We start from the raw sequence: 12,784 nt of genomic DNA on the forward strand, positions 1-12,784 counted from the left end.
GTGTGTGTAGTGTACATGTAGTGTACGTGTAGTGTGTGTGTAGTGTGTGTGTAGTGTACGTGTAGTGTTTGTGTAGTGTATGTGTAGTGTATGTGTAGTGTGTGTGTAGTGTGTGTGTAGTGTGTGTGTAGTGTACGTGTAGTGTACGTGTAGTGTATGTGTAGTGTACGTGTAGTGTGTGTGTAGTGTATGTGTAGTGTACATGTAGTGTATGTGTAGTGTGTGTGTAGTGTATGTGAAGTGTACGTGTAGTGTATGTGTATGTGTAGTGTATGTGTAGTGTGTGTGTAGTGTATGTGTAGTGTGTGTGTATTGTACGTGTAGTGTATGTGTAGTGTGTGTGTAGTGTATGTGTAGTGTACGTGTAGTGTAGGGGTGTAGTCTATGTGTAGTGTATGTGTAGTGTGTGTGTAGTGTATGTGTAGTGTATGTGTAGTGTGTGTGTAGTGTACGTGTAGTGTATGTGTAGTGTACGTGTAGTGTGTGTGTAGTGTGTGTGTAGCGTGTGTGTAGTGTACGTGTAGTGTGTGTGTAGTGTGTGTGTAGTGTATGTGTAGTGTGTGGGTAGTGTGTGTGTAGTGTATGTGAAGTGTGTGTGTAGTGTATGTGTAGTGTGTGTGTAGTGTACGTGTAGTGTATGTGTAGTGTAGGTGTGTAGTGTGTGTGTAGTGTGTGTGTAGTGTACGAGTAGTGTATGTGTAGTGTGTGTGTAGTGTACGTGTAGTGTAGGTGTGTAGTCTATGTGTAGTGTATGTGTAGTGTGTGTGTAGTGTACGTGTAGTGTGTGTGTGTAGTGTACGTGTAGTGTATGTGTAGTGTATGTGTAGTGTACGTGTAGTGTAGGTGTGTAGTCTATGTGTAGTGTGTGTGTAGTGTATGTGTAGTGTATGTGTAGTGTGTGTGTAGTGTACGTGTATTGTGTGTGTAGTGTACGTGTAGTGTGTGTGTAGTGTGTGTGTATCGTGTGTGTAGTGTACGTGTAGGGTGTGTGTAGTGTGTGTGTAGTGTATGTGTAGTGTGTGGGTAGTGTGTGTGTAGTGTGTGTGTAGTGTGTGTGTAGTGTATGTGAAGTGTGTGTAGTGTATGTGTAGTTTGTGTGTAGTTTACGTGTAGTGTATGTGTAGTGTAGGTGTGTAGTGTGTGTGTTGTGTATGTGTAGTGTACGTGTAGTGTGTGGGTAGTGTATGTGTAGTGTACGTGTAGTGTGTGTGTAGTGTACGTGTAGTGTGTGTGTAGTGTACGTGTAGTGTACGTGTAGTGTATGTGTAGTGTACGTGTAGTGTATGTGTAGTGTATGTGTAGTGTACGTGTAGTGTGTGTGTAGTGTGTGTGTAGTGTATGTGTAGTGTACGTGTAGTGTGTGTGTAGTGTGTGTGTAGTGTGTGTAGTGTGTGTGTAGTGTATGTGTAGTGTGTGTGTAGTGTGTGTGTAGTGTGTGTGTAGTGTGTATGTAGTGTGTGTGTAGTGTGTATGTAGTGTACGTGTAGTGTGTGTGTAGTGTACGTGTAGTGTGTGTGTAGTGTACGTGTAGTGTGTGTGTAGTGTACGTGTAGTGTACGTGTAGTGTATGTGTAGTGTACGTGTAGTGTATGTGTAGTGTATGTGTAGTGTACGTGTAGTGTGTGTGTAGTGTGTGTGTAGTGTATGTGTAGTGTACGTGTAGTGTGTGTGTAGTGTGTGTGTAGTGTGTGTAGTGTGTGTGTAGTGTATGTGTAGTGTGTGTGTAGTGTGTGTGTAGTGTGTGTGTAGTGTGTATGTAGTGTGTGTGTAGTGTGTATGTAGTGTACGTGTAGTGTGTGTGTAGTGTACGTGTAGTGTATGTGTAGTGTACGTGTAGTGTATTTGTAGTGTATGTATAGTGTATGTGTAGTGTATGTGTGTAGTGTAGTGTATGTGTAGTGTGTGTGTAGTGTGTGTGTAGTGTACGTGTAGTGTATGTGTAGTGTGTGTGTAGTGTATGTGTAGTGTGTGTGTAGTGTGAGTGTAGTGTATGTGTAGTGTACGTGTAGTGTGTGTGTAGTGTACGTCTAGTGTACGTGTAGTGTACGTGTAGTGTGTGTGCATTGTATGTGTAGTGTATGTGTAGTGTATGTGTAGTGTATGTATAGTGTATGTGTAGTGTATGTGTGTAGTGTAGTGTATGTGTAGTGTGTGTGTAGTGTGTGTTTAGTGTACGTGTAGTGTATGTGTAGTGTGTGTGTAGTGTATGTGTAGTGTGTGTGTAGTGTACGTGTAGTGTATGTGTAGTGTGTGTGTAGTGTGTGTGTAGTGTGTGTGTAGTGTACGTGTAGTGTATGTGTAGTGTGTGTGTAGTGTATGTGTAGTGTATGTGTAGTGTGTGTGTAGTGTACGTGTAGTGTGTGTGTTGTGAGTGTGTAGTGTGTGTGTAGTGTACGTGTTGTGTATGAGTAGTGTGTGTGTAGTGTATGTGTAGTGTATGTTATTTTAGACTGTGGGTTGGTTGGTGTTGTCGTCGTTGATCCTTCTCTATGGACAACCCAACCCACAACTCGGCAGAGTGCTTATACTAGGAGATCACCCTTGGCGCTTCTGGCTCTTGGAGAGGGGCTCAACGTCACACGTTTAGGGGATGCGGCTCCAACACTTAGCCTCGTTGTCACGTGCACACACCCACTCGAGCTGCTGTGACTCCCCACTCTCTCCTTATGAGATATGATCTCCTCAATCCCCTATGACTTACTAGTATTACCTCCTACCCTGTCCACGGCAGTGGTTCTTGGTTCTTTCTCTCTCTCTCTCCTTCTTTACTACCTCCTGGGAAGCCTCACTAGGACAAGGGCAAACACCAGCAAATTGTGACACATTTACTGGACAAAGCACATACACGATACATACACACATATAATAATAATGAATCCTATACTCTATAATATCACAATCAGGTTGCACTCCAACACCATCAGAACTCTATTATCAGCTTATCAAGTGGTATCCTATCTCCTGGTTCACCACCTGATACTATCAACCTCCTCAAGTTGATCAAGCCTACATACACTGTTGCACCATCAGCAAGATAACATATATATATAGAAAATCAGCATTTGAATGCAATAACATATACCAGTATAAATGTTCATTGATACTTCAGTATAAAAAACTCCTTGACATAAGAATGCCAACAGTCACTCACCTCTCACTGCGTCTTGCACGCTAATGACAACCAAACACTATCAACTCTCTATAAGTAATCCACCAGAACTTCCCCTTCCACCTCTGGAAGTTCACTACCCTAATATCCTTAGGTTCTTCCGGGCTTCACTACCAGGATCCTCTGCAGCTCCTCCAGGCTGCTATCATGAAGTTTCCTTGAGCAACTACGGTGCTTCACCCTTCTGCTAGGGTCCTCCACAGCTCTCTTGGCTGCTACACCATGAAGTTTCCCTGAGCAACTATGGTGCTTCTCCACCTCTACAGAAGCACGTGACACTCCTCTTCACTGCTGCTTCTCCTCACAGCTCGAGGTCCTCTGCTCCACTACCTTGGAGTCTCATCAGCTACTTCATCTGCTGGCTTCGAAGTTCTCAGCAACTTCTTCCCCAAAAGACAAACCACAGATTAACTGATCGAGGGCGCTTTTCCTCTGACGGCGTCTGGTCAGGGCGCTCCACACAGCCCACGAAAATGCCTCTGAGTAGCTTATTAAACTCTGCTCGTCGACCAGGACTTGATACCACAACGTTCCCAGCTCGGTTCCACAGCTGGCACGTCTACACACTTCTCTTCTCTTCGAGATATATCACTAGGGGTTCCCTTCTGGCGGGAGCTCAAATGGAGCGCGGCTTCCCCCTGCGATGTCTGGCACTCAAGTGAGGTCAAGGTCCTCCGGAAGCGAGCCTCACGCCTCCAGCAAAATGTCCACATCTCCTCGCCAGTCATTTATCTGTTTTCTTCTTCATTGCCCATGATCTCAAACTGTTATACATATCCAAGCAACTATTTTACATATGCGTTATCACTTCAATATTCGCTAGACCTTCTAATCAGGTCAGGCTTGACGAATAACTCTCAAGGAGGGAGACTCGTTTCTCCTGTAGGCTGAGATCATAACACTCCCCTCCCCTTATTTTTGAGTTATTCTAGTGGCAAAGCTCGGGATAATACATCCGCCACCACCCTGTCTCGTTCTTCAACCGACTGGTTCGACCCGTTGATCTGCTTACGTACTCCCTTAAGAGTCTGCAATTAGTTCGTTGCTCCTTGCAACATCTGGCTCACCTCTCTCCAGAAACATGATCTTCTCATAAACAATTTGACCTCTCTGACACCTCTTGGCTAGGCTGTCCTCCTAGGACGCCTGCACTCCATCGGTCCACTCTACTTACTGTCTCCATCCTCCGTTTCCTCGTCTTCTTCTCTTCTCGTCCAGAGTCAGACATCTATTGTCTGTACCTCCTCTGTCGCCTTCACTCTTCCATCTACTGCCATTATACTTTCGTCTCCTGTCATCATACTTCACTCCCTCGTCTTCACCGACGCTCCTCCCTTTCGTCTCCTCATATATCCGAGACCTCATCCTGTTCGACTCCCACCGAGTCCTCGGCTTTCTTCTATTCCTCCATGCTTGTATCATCTTCCTCTTCCCCCACTTTTCACCTCTATACAACTCCATTTCTTCTCCTTCAACTCTTCTTCGTTCCCTAAAAGTTTCTTCGGGCACTGTATTACATCCAACAGCACTCGACCGTACACGTCGCTCTATCTCTCCCAGAGTGCCCGTAAGCATCTCTCCACACATACTGTCTCTTCTCCTTTCATTTTCTCGGCTATTACTCTTCTTCACTATCTTTCCGCCTCGTTTTCTGTGAAACATGCCAACTCTTGACATCTCAAACAACTTAACTCCACTATCCATATGCCTCTGTGCTCGTGGACGATTTGACGCTCTACTCTCGTCCTCAGTCTGTCCACATCTTTCCTCATTCCTACTCAGCACAGTTGCATTCACCTTCTGACCCTTAACCTCAGCAGTCTGGGCTCTACTCAGGTCCGCTCTCTTCACATGAGTCTTCCTCGGCTGGGCCATCTTCACTTTTGACCTCACCGAGACTTCATTTTCCTGGGCTGGACCTTCATCAAACAGCCATGCTATATCTACATCTATATCTTCCACCGGCTGAATCGACACTGTCTCACCTTCTCCAGTGTCTTCCTCGTCGGCCACTTCTGCCTTCGTCACTACCGAGACAGGGTACTCAATGGCTTGGCGGTCTCCTGACGCATCTCCTCGGATGTCAGTCAGGTTCACACTCTCAGGTGTCCCACCCGTGCCGTGGCCTTCTGGGCACTCCTCTGGCACAGTCTCCGCTACGACTCTCGGCAACACCTTTGTCCCGCACAAGTCATTCCCCAGGATCACTTGGACTCCTGGAACAGGTATGTCGGGGCACACTCCCAACATCACCTCTGCCGACACATATTCCGACCTTAGCTGGACAGTACATACGGGCATGTCACTCTCAGCCAATAACCCATATACTCTCATCTTACTCCTGCCAGCTAACCGTCGATCATTCCCAATCAGGCTTCTCGCAATCAAGCTCTGATTAGCTCCGGTATCTCTTAAGATACCAACTTCTACCTCAGGTTGGCCTCCTACACTGATCCAACCTTTGCTCATGAACGGCCTATACCTCTCGTTCACTAAGTTCATCTTCTGTGGTTTGTCTCGGAACACCTTAGTATATTTACTTCGGGGGTCACACATGGCCAGGGTCACAACTCTCTTGCCCTGCCGACAATCTCGCATCACGTGACCCAATCCGTTACAATTGTAACATCTCATCTGGGAAAAGTCTCTTCTATATGTACCAGAGTAGCTCTGACTCTGCCCACTCGTATTGGAGTTCCTCGGGCCAGACGTACTACTCGTACTCTGTGGAGCTTTACTGGACTCTTGATTCCCTGGATCACGAATAGTTTCTCGTTTTGCTCCTCCATCTTCACTTTCAGATGAAGTGTGCGACCTACTCTTCTGAGTTTTAGGGTACTTACTTTTATCTGCCCATTTATCAAAATTTTTCTCAACCCAGACTCCTCTGGGTCTTTCATAATTTCTTCCTCCCCAGACTCCACTGGGTCTGCTATTGCTGCATCTCGCCTCACTTCTCACTCTGTTCTCCCTCAAGCTCTTGTATGCTTCAGTAATCATATCCGCCCTATCTGCGGCATCTTTCACCTCCATTATCCCTGCTTCTTGGATCTTGAACTTTGTTTCGGGATGCATCATCTCCAAGAACTTCTCCATGACCATCAGTTGCTTCAGGTCAGCATAAGATCCAACTCCCGCAGCCTCAATCCACTTCTGGAATCGTCTTTCCAGATCTCTTGCTGTCTCAGCAAAAGTACACGCTCCAACTTTGATCATCTCTCTGAAGCGCTTTCTATAAGCTTCTGGGGTTAACTGAAACGAGCGCAATATGCTGCTCTTTACTGTGGCATAATCCTGGCACTCTTCCAGTGACAATTGGGTGTATGCCTCCCTGGCTGCACCGGTCAATCTTAACTGGACCAGCTGGGCCCATTCCTCCTGTGGCCACTCCTTGATACTGGCTACTTTTTCAAAGTGCTCGAAAAAGCTCTCTGCCTCTTCGGGAACAAACAAGGGAATGTCCTTCTCCCTAACCCTAACATCTGGTGGGTGTGATACCTGGGTGGTGCTCTCTGGCAACCCATGTTCAATCCTTTGCTCAGCCAAGGTTCTATTCGCTTCTATCTGCATTTGTTTTGTTCTCTCTTTTTCTTTTTCGACTTGGGCTTTTTCTTTCTCCTGTTCCAACTCCAGTTCTCTTACTCTGGTTTTCTCTTTTTCTTTCTCCACCTCTAGTCTTGCTTTCTCTTTTTCTATTTCCAGTCTGGTTTTTTCTTTTTCCTTCTCTGCTTCATTTTTCATCTGGAGTTCTAATTTCATCTTTTCCAGCTGGAACTGTCTTTCCTTGTCCTCTCGTTGTTGCTGCATCTGGAGCTCTAACTGGAATCTCTCCAAGCTCCTATTTCGGCTACTCCTGCTACTGCGGCTACTCTTGCTGCTCCTACTCGATCCCTGGGATCTCACTTCATCCTGCCCATCATCCTCCTTTCCACTTTCAGCTCCTTTTTGGGCTCCTTGCTCTGCCGCTTCATTTTGGCTCTTAACTGCCTCAGGATCTCATCCTTCATCCCAGCTACTTTAGATGCTTTCAACCTAAGGCCACATTTTTCTGCTATTTGTTTCAATTGATCCCTCGTGCAACCTTCCAAGTCCTCAGGCTTGCCTGACTCCACAAACGCTTGCACCTTATCCATCTTTGTCCTGTGAGTCTTCCCAAGAGAGAGAGTATACACCTGCGGTCACACAGTTTATCTCAGCAGGGGTGTACAAATCCACTCTTGGACAGGGTGTGGGTGTGTCAGTTCACTCTCCCGGACACAGGCCCCCAATTTATTATTATAGACTGTGGGTTGGTTGGTGTTGTCGTCGTTGATCCTTCTCTATGGACAACCCAACCCACAACTCGGCAGAGTGCTTATACTAGGAGATCACTCTTGGTGCTTCTGGCTCTTGGAGAGGGGCTCAACGTCACACGTTTAGGGGATGCGGCTCCAACACTTAGCCTCGTTGTCACGTGCACACACCCACTCGAGCCGCTGTGACTCCCCACTCTCTCCTTATGAGATATGATCTCCTCAATCCCCTATGACTTACTAGTATTACCTCCTACCCTGTCCACGGCAGTGGTTCTTGGTTCTTTCTCTCTCTCTCTCCTTCTTTACTACCTCCTGGGAAGCCTCACTAGGACAAGGGCAAACACCAGCAAATTGTGACACATTTACTGGACAAAGCACATACACGATACATACACACATATAATAATAATGAATCCTATACTCTATAATATCACAATCAGGTTGCACTCCAACACCATCAGAACTCTATTATCAGCTTATCAAGTGGTATCCTATCTCCTGGTTCACCACCTGATACTATCAACCTCCTCAAGTTGATCAAGCCTACATACACTGTTGCACCATCAGCAAGATAACATATATATATAGAAAATCAGCATTTGAATGCAATAACATATACCAGTATAAATGTTCATTGATACTTCAGTATAAAAAACTCCTTGACATAAGAATGCCAACAGTCACTCACCTCTCACTGCGTCTTGCACGCTAATGACAACCAAACACTATCAACTCCCTATAAGTAATCCACCAGAACTTCCCCTTCCACCTCTGGAAGTTCACTACCCTAATATCCTTAGGTTCTTCCGGGCTTCACTACCAGGATCCTCTGCAGCTCCTCCAGGCTGCTATCATGAAGTTTTCTTGAGCAACTACGGTGCTTCACCCTTCTGCTAGGGTCCTCCACAGCTCTCTTGGCTGCTACACCATGAAGTTTCCCTGAGCAACTATGGTGCTTCTCCACCTCTACAGAAGCACGTGACACTCCTCTTCACTGCTGCTTCTCCTCACAGCTCGAGGTCCTCTGCTCCACTACCTTGGAGTCTCATCAGCTACTTCATCTGCTGGCTTCGAAGTTCTCAGCAACTTCTTCCCCAAAAGACAAACCACAGATTAACTGATCGAGGGCGCTTTTCCTCTGACGGCGTCTGGTCAGGGCGCTCCACACAGCCCACGAAAATGCCTCTGAGTAGCTTATTAAACTCTGCTCGTCGACCAGGACTTGATACCACAACGTTCCCAGCTCGGTTCCACAGCTGGCACGTCTACACACTTCTCTTCTCTTCGAGATATATCACTAGGGGTTCCCTTCTGGCGGGAGCTCAAATGGAGCGCGGCTTCCCCCTGCGATGTCTGGCACTCAAGTGAGGTCAAGGTCCTCCGGAAGCGAGCCTCACGCCTCCAGCAAAATGTCCACATCTCCTCGCCAGTCATTTATCTGTTTTCTTCTTCATTGCCCATGATCTCAAACTGTTATACATATCCAAGCAACTATTTTACATATGCGTTATCACTTCAATATTCGCTAGACCTTCTAATCAGGTCAGGCTTGACGAATAACTCTCAAGGAGGGAGACTCGTTTCTCCTGTAGGCTGAGATCATAACAATGTGTAGTGTATGTGTAGTGTATGTATAGTGTATGTGTAGTGTATGTGTGTAGTGTATGTGTAGTGTATGTGAAGTGTATGTGTAGTGTACGTGAAGTGTACATGTAGTGTATGTGTAGTGTATGTGTAGTGTACGTTTAGTGTATGTGTAGTATATGTGTAGTATATGTGTAGTGTATGTGAAGTGTATGTGTAGTGTACGGAAGTGTATGTGCAGTGTACGTGTAGTGTATGTGTAGTGTATGTGTAGTGTGTGTGTGTAGTGTATGTGTAGTGTGTGTGTGTAGTGTACGTGTAGTGTATGTGTAGTGTGTGTGTGTAGTGTACGTGTAGTGTATGTGTAGTGTACGTGTAGTGTGTGTGTAGTGTGTGTGTAGTGTACGTGTAGTGTACGTGTAGTGTACGTGTAGTGTGTGTGTAGTGTACGTGTAGTGTATGTGTAGTGTGTGTGTAGTGTACGTGTAGTGTATGTGTAGTGTATGTATAGTGTATGTGTAGTGTATGTGTGTAGTGTAGTGTATGTGTAGTGTGTGTGTAGTGTGTGTGTAGTGTACGTGTAGTGTATGTGTAGTGTGTGTGTAGTGTATGTGTAGTGTGTGTGTAGTGTGAGTGTAGTGTATGTGTAGTGTACGTGTAGTGTGTGTGTAGTGTACGTCTAGTGTACGTGTAGTGTGTGTGTAGTGTATGTGTAGTGTACATGTAGTGTATGTGTAGTGTGTGTGTAGTGTATGTGAAGTGTACGTGTAGTGTATGTGTATGTGTAGTGTATGTGTAGTGTGTGTGTAGTGTATGTGTAGTGTGTGTGTATTGTACGTGTAGTGTATGTGTAGTGTGTGTGTAGTGTATGTGTAGTGTATGTGTAGTGTATGTGTAGTGTATGTATAGTGTATGTGTAGTGAGTGTGTAGTGTGTGTGTAGTGTACGTGTTGTGTATGAGTAGTGTGTGTGTAGTGTATGTGTAGTGTATGTTATTATAGACTGTGGGTTGGTTGGTGTTGTCGTCGTTGATCCTTCTCTATGGACAACCCAACCCACAACTCGGCAGAGTGCTTATACTAGGAGATCACCCTTGGCGCTTCTGGCTCTTGGAGAGGGGCTCAACGTCACACGTTTAGGGGATGCGGCTCCAACACTTAGCCTCGTTGTCACGTGCACACACCCACTCGAGCCGCTGTGACTCCCCACTCTCTCCTTATGAGATATGATCTCCTCAATCCCCTATGACTTACTAGTATTACCTCCTACCCTGTCCACGGCAGTGGTTCTTGGTTCTTTCTCTCTCTCTCTCCTTCTTTACTACCTCCTGGGAAGCCTCACTAGGACAAGGGCAAACACCAGCAAATTGTGACACATTTACTGGACAAAGCACATACACGATACATACACACATATAATAATAATGAATCCTATACTCTATAATATCACAATCAGGTTGCACTCCAACACCATCAGAACTCTATTATCAGCTTATCAAGTGGTATCCTATCTCCTGGTTCACCACCTGATACTATCAACCTCCTCAAGTTGATCAAGCCTACATACACTGTTGCACCATCAGCAAGATAACATATATATATAGAAAATCAGCATTTGAATGCAATAACATATACCAGTATAAATGTTCATTGATACTTCAGTATAAAAAACTCCTTGACATAAGAATGCCAACAGTCACTCACCTCTCACTGCGTCTTGCACGCTAATGACAACCAAACACTATCAACTCTCTATAAGTAATCCACCAGAACTTCCCCTTCCACCTCTGGAAGTTCACTACCCTAATATCCTTAGGTTCTTCCGGGCTTCACTACCAGGATCCTCTGCAGCTCCTCCAGGCTGCTATCATGAAGTTTCCTTGAGCAACTACGGTGCTTCACCCTTCTGCTAGGGTCCTCCACAGCTCTCTTGGCTGCTACACCATGAAGTTTCCCTGAGCAACTGTGGTGCTCCTCCACCTCTACAGAAGCACGTGACACTCCTCTTCACTGCTGCTTCTCCTCACAGCTCGAGGTCCTCTGCTCCACTACCTTGGAGTCTCATCAGCTACTTCATCTGCTGGCTTCGAAGTTCTCAGCAACTTCTTCCCCAAAAGACAAACCACAGATTAACTGATCGAGGGCGCTTTTCCTCTGACGGCGTCTGGTCAGGGCGCTCCACACAGCCCACGAAAATGCCTCTGAGTAGCTTATTAAACTCTGCTCGTCGACCAGGACTTGATACCACAACGTTCCCAGCTCGGTTCCACAGCTGGCACGTCTACACACTTCTCTTCTCTTCGAGATATATCACTAGGGGTTCCCTTCTGGCGGGAGCTCAAATGGAGCGCGGCTTCCCCCTGCGTTGTCTGGCACTCAAGTGAGGTCAAGGTCCTCCGGAAGCGAGCCTCACGCCTCCAGCAAAATGTCCACATCTCCTCGCCAGTCATTTATCTGTTTTCTTCTTCATTGCCCATGATCTCAAACTGTTATACATATCCAAGCAACTATTTTACATATGCGTTATCACTTCAATATTCGCTAGACCTTCTAATCAGGTCAGGCTTGACGAATAACTCTCAAGGAGGGAGACTCGTTTCTCCTGTAGGCTGAGATCATAACACTCCCCTCCCCTTATTTTTGAGTTATTCTAGTGGCAAAGCTCGGGATAATACATCCGCCACCACCCTGTCTCGTTCTTCAACCGACTGGTTCGACCCGTTGATCTGCTTACGTACTCCCTTAAGAGTCTGCAATTAGTTCGTTGCTCCTTGCAACATCTGGCTCACCTCTCTCCAGAAACATGATCTTCTCATAAACGATTTGACCTCTCTGACACCTCTTGGCTAGGCTGTCCTCCTAGGACGCCTGCACTCCATCGGTCCACTCTACTTACTGTCTCCATCCTCCGTTTCCTCGTCTTCTTCTCTTCTCGTCCAGAGTCAGACATCTATTGTCTGTACCTCCTCTGTCGCCTTCACTCTTCCATCTACTGCCATTATACTTTCGTCTCCCGTCATCATACTTCACTCCCTCGTCTTCACCGACGCTCCTCCCTTTCGTCTCCTCATATATCCGAGACCTCATCCTGTTCGACTCCCACCGAGTCCTCGGCTTTCTTCTATTCCTCCATGCTTGTATCATCTTCCTCTTCCCCCACTTTTCACCTCTATACAACTCCATTTCTTCTCCTTCAACTCTTCTTCGTTCCCTAAAAGTTTCTTCGGGCACTGTATTACATCCAACAGCACTCGACCGTACACGTCGCTCTATCTCTCCCAGAGTGCCCGTAAGCATCTCTCCACACATACTGTCTCTTCTCCTTTCATTTTCTCGGCTATTACTCTTCTTCACTATCTTTCCGCCTCGTTTTCTGTGAAACATGCCAACTCTTGACATCTCAAACAACTTAACTCCACTATCCATATGCCTCTGTGCTCGTGGACGATTTGACGCTCTACTCTCGTCCTCAGTCTGTCCACATCTTTCCTCATTCCTACTCAGCACAGTTGCATTCACCTTCTGACCCTTAATCTCAGCAGTCTGGGCTCTACTCAGGTCCGCTCTCTTCACATGAGTCTTCCTCGGCTGGGCCATCTTCACTTTTGACCTCACTGAGACTTCATTTTCCTGGGCTGGACCTTCATCAAACAGCCATGCTATATCTACATCTATATCTTCCACCGGCTGAATCGACACTGTCTCACCTTCTCCAGTGTCTTCCTCGTCGGCCACTT

The sequence above is a fragment of the Procambarus clarkii genome, chromosome 37 (genome assembly GCF_040958095.1).
Source record: "Procambarus clarkii isolate CNS0578487 chromosome 37, FALCON_Pclarkii_2.0, whole genome shotgun sequence".
In the NCBI taxonomy this organism is placed as follows: domain Eukaryota; kingdom Metazoa; phylum Arthropoda; class Malacostraca; order Decapoda; family Cambaridae; genus Procambarus; species Procambarus clarkii.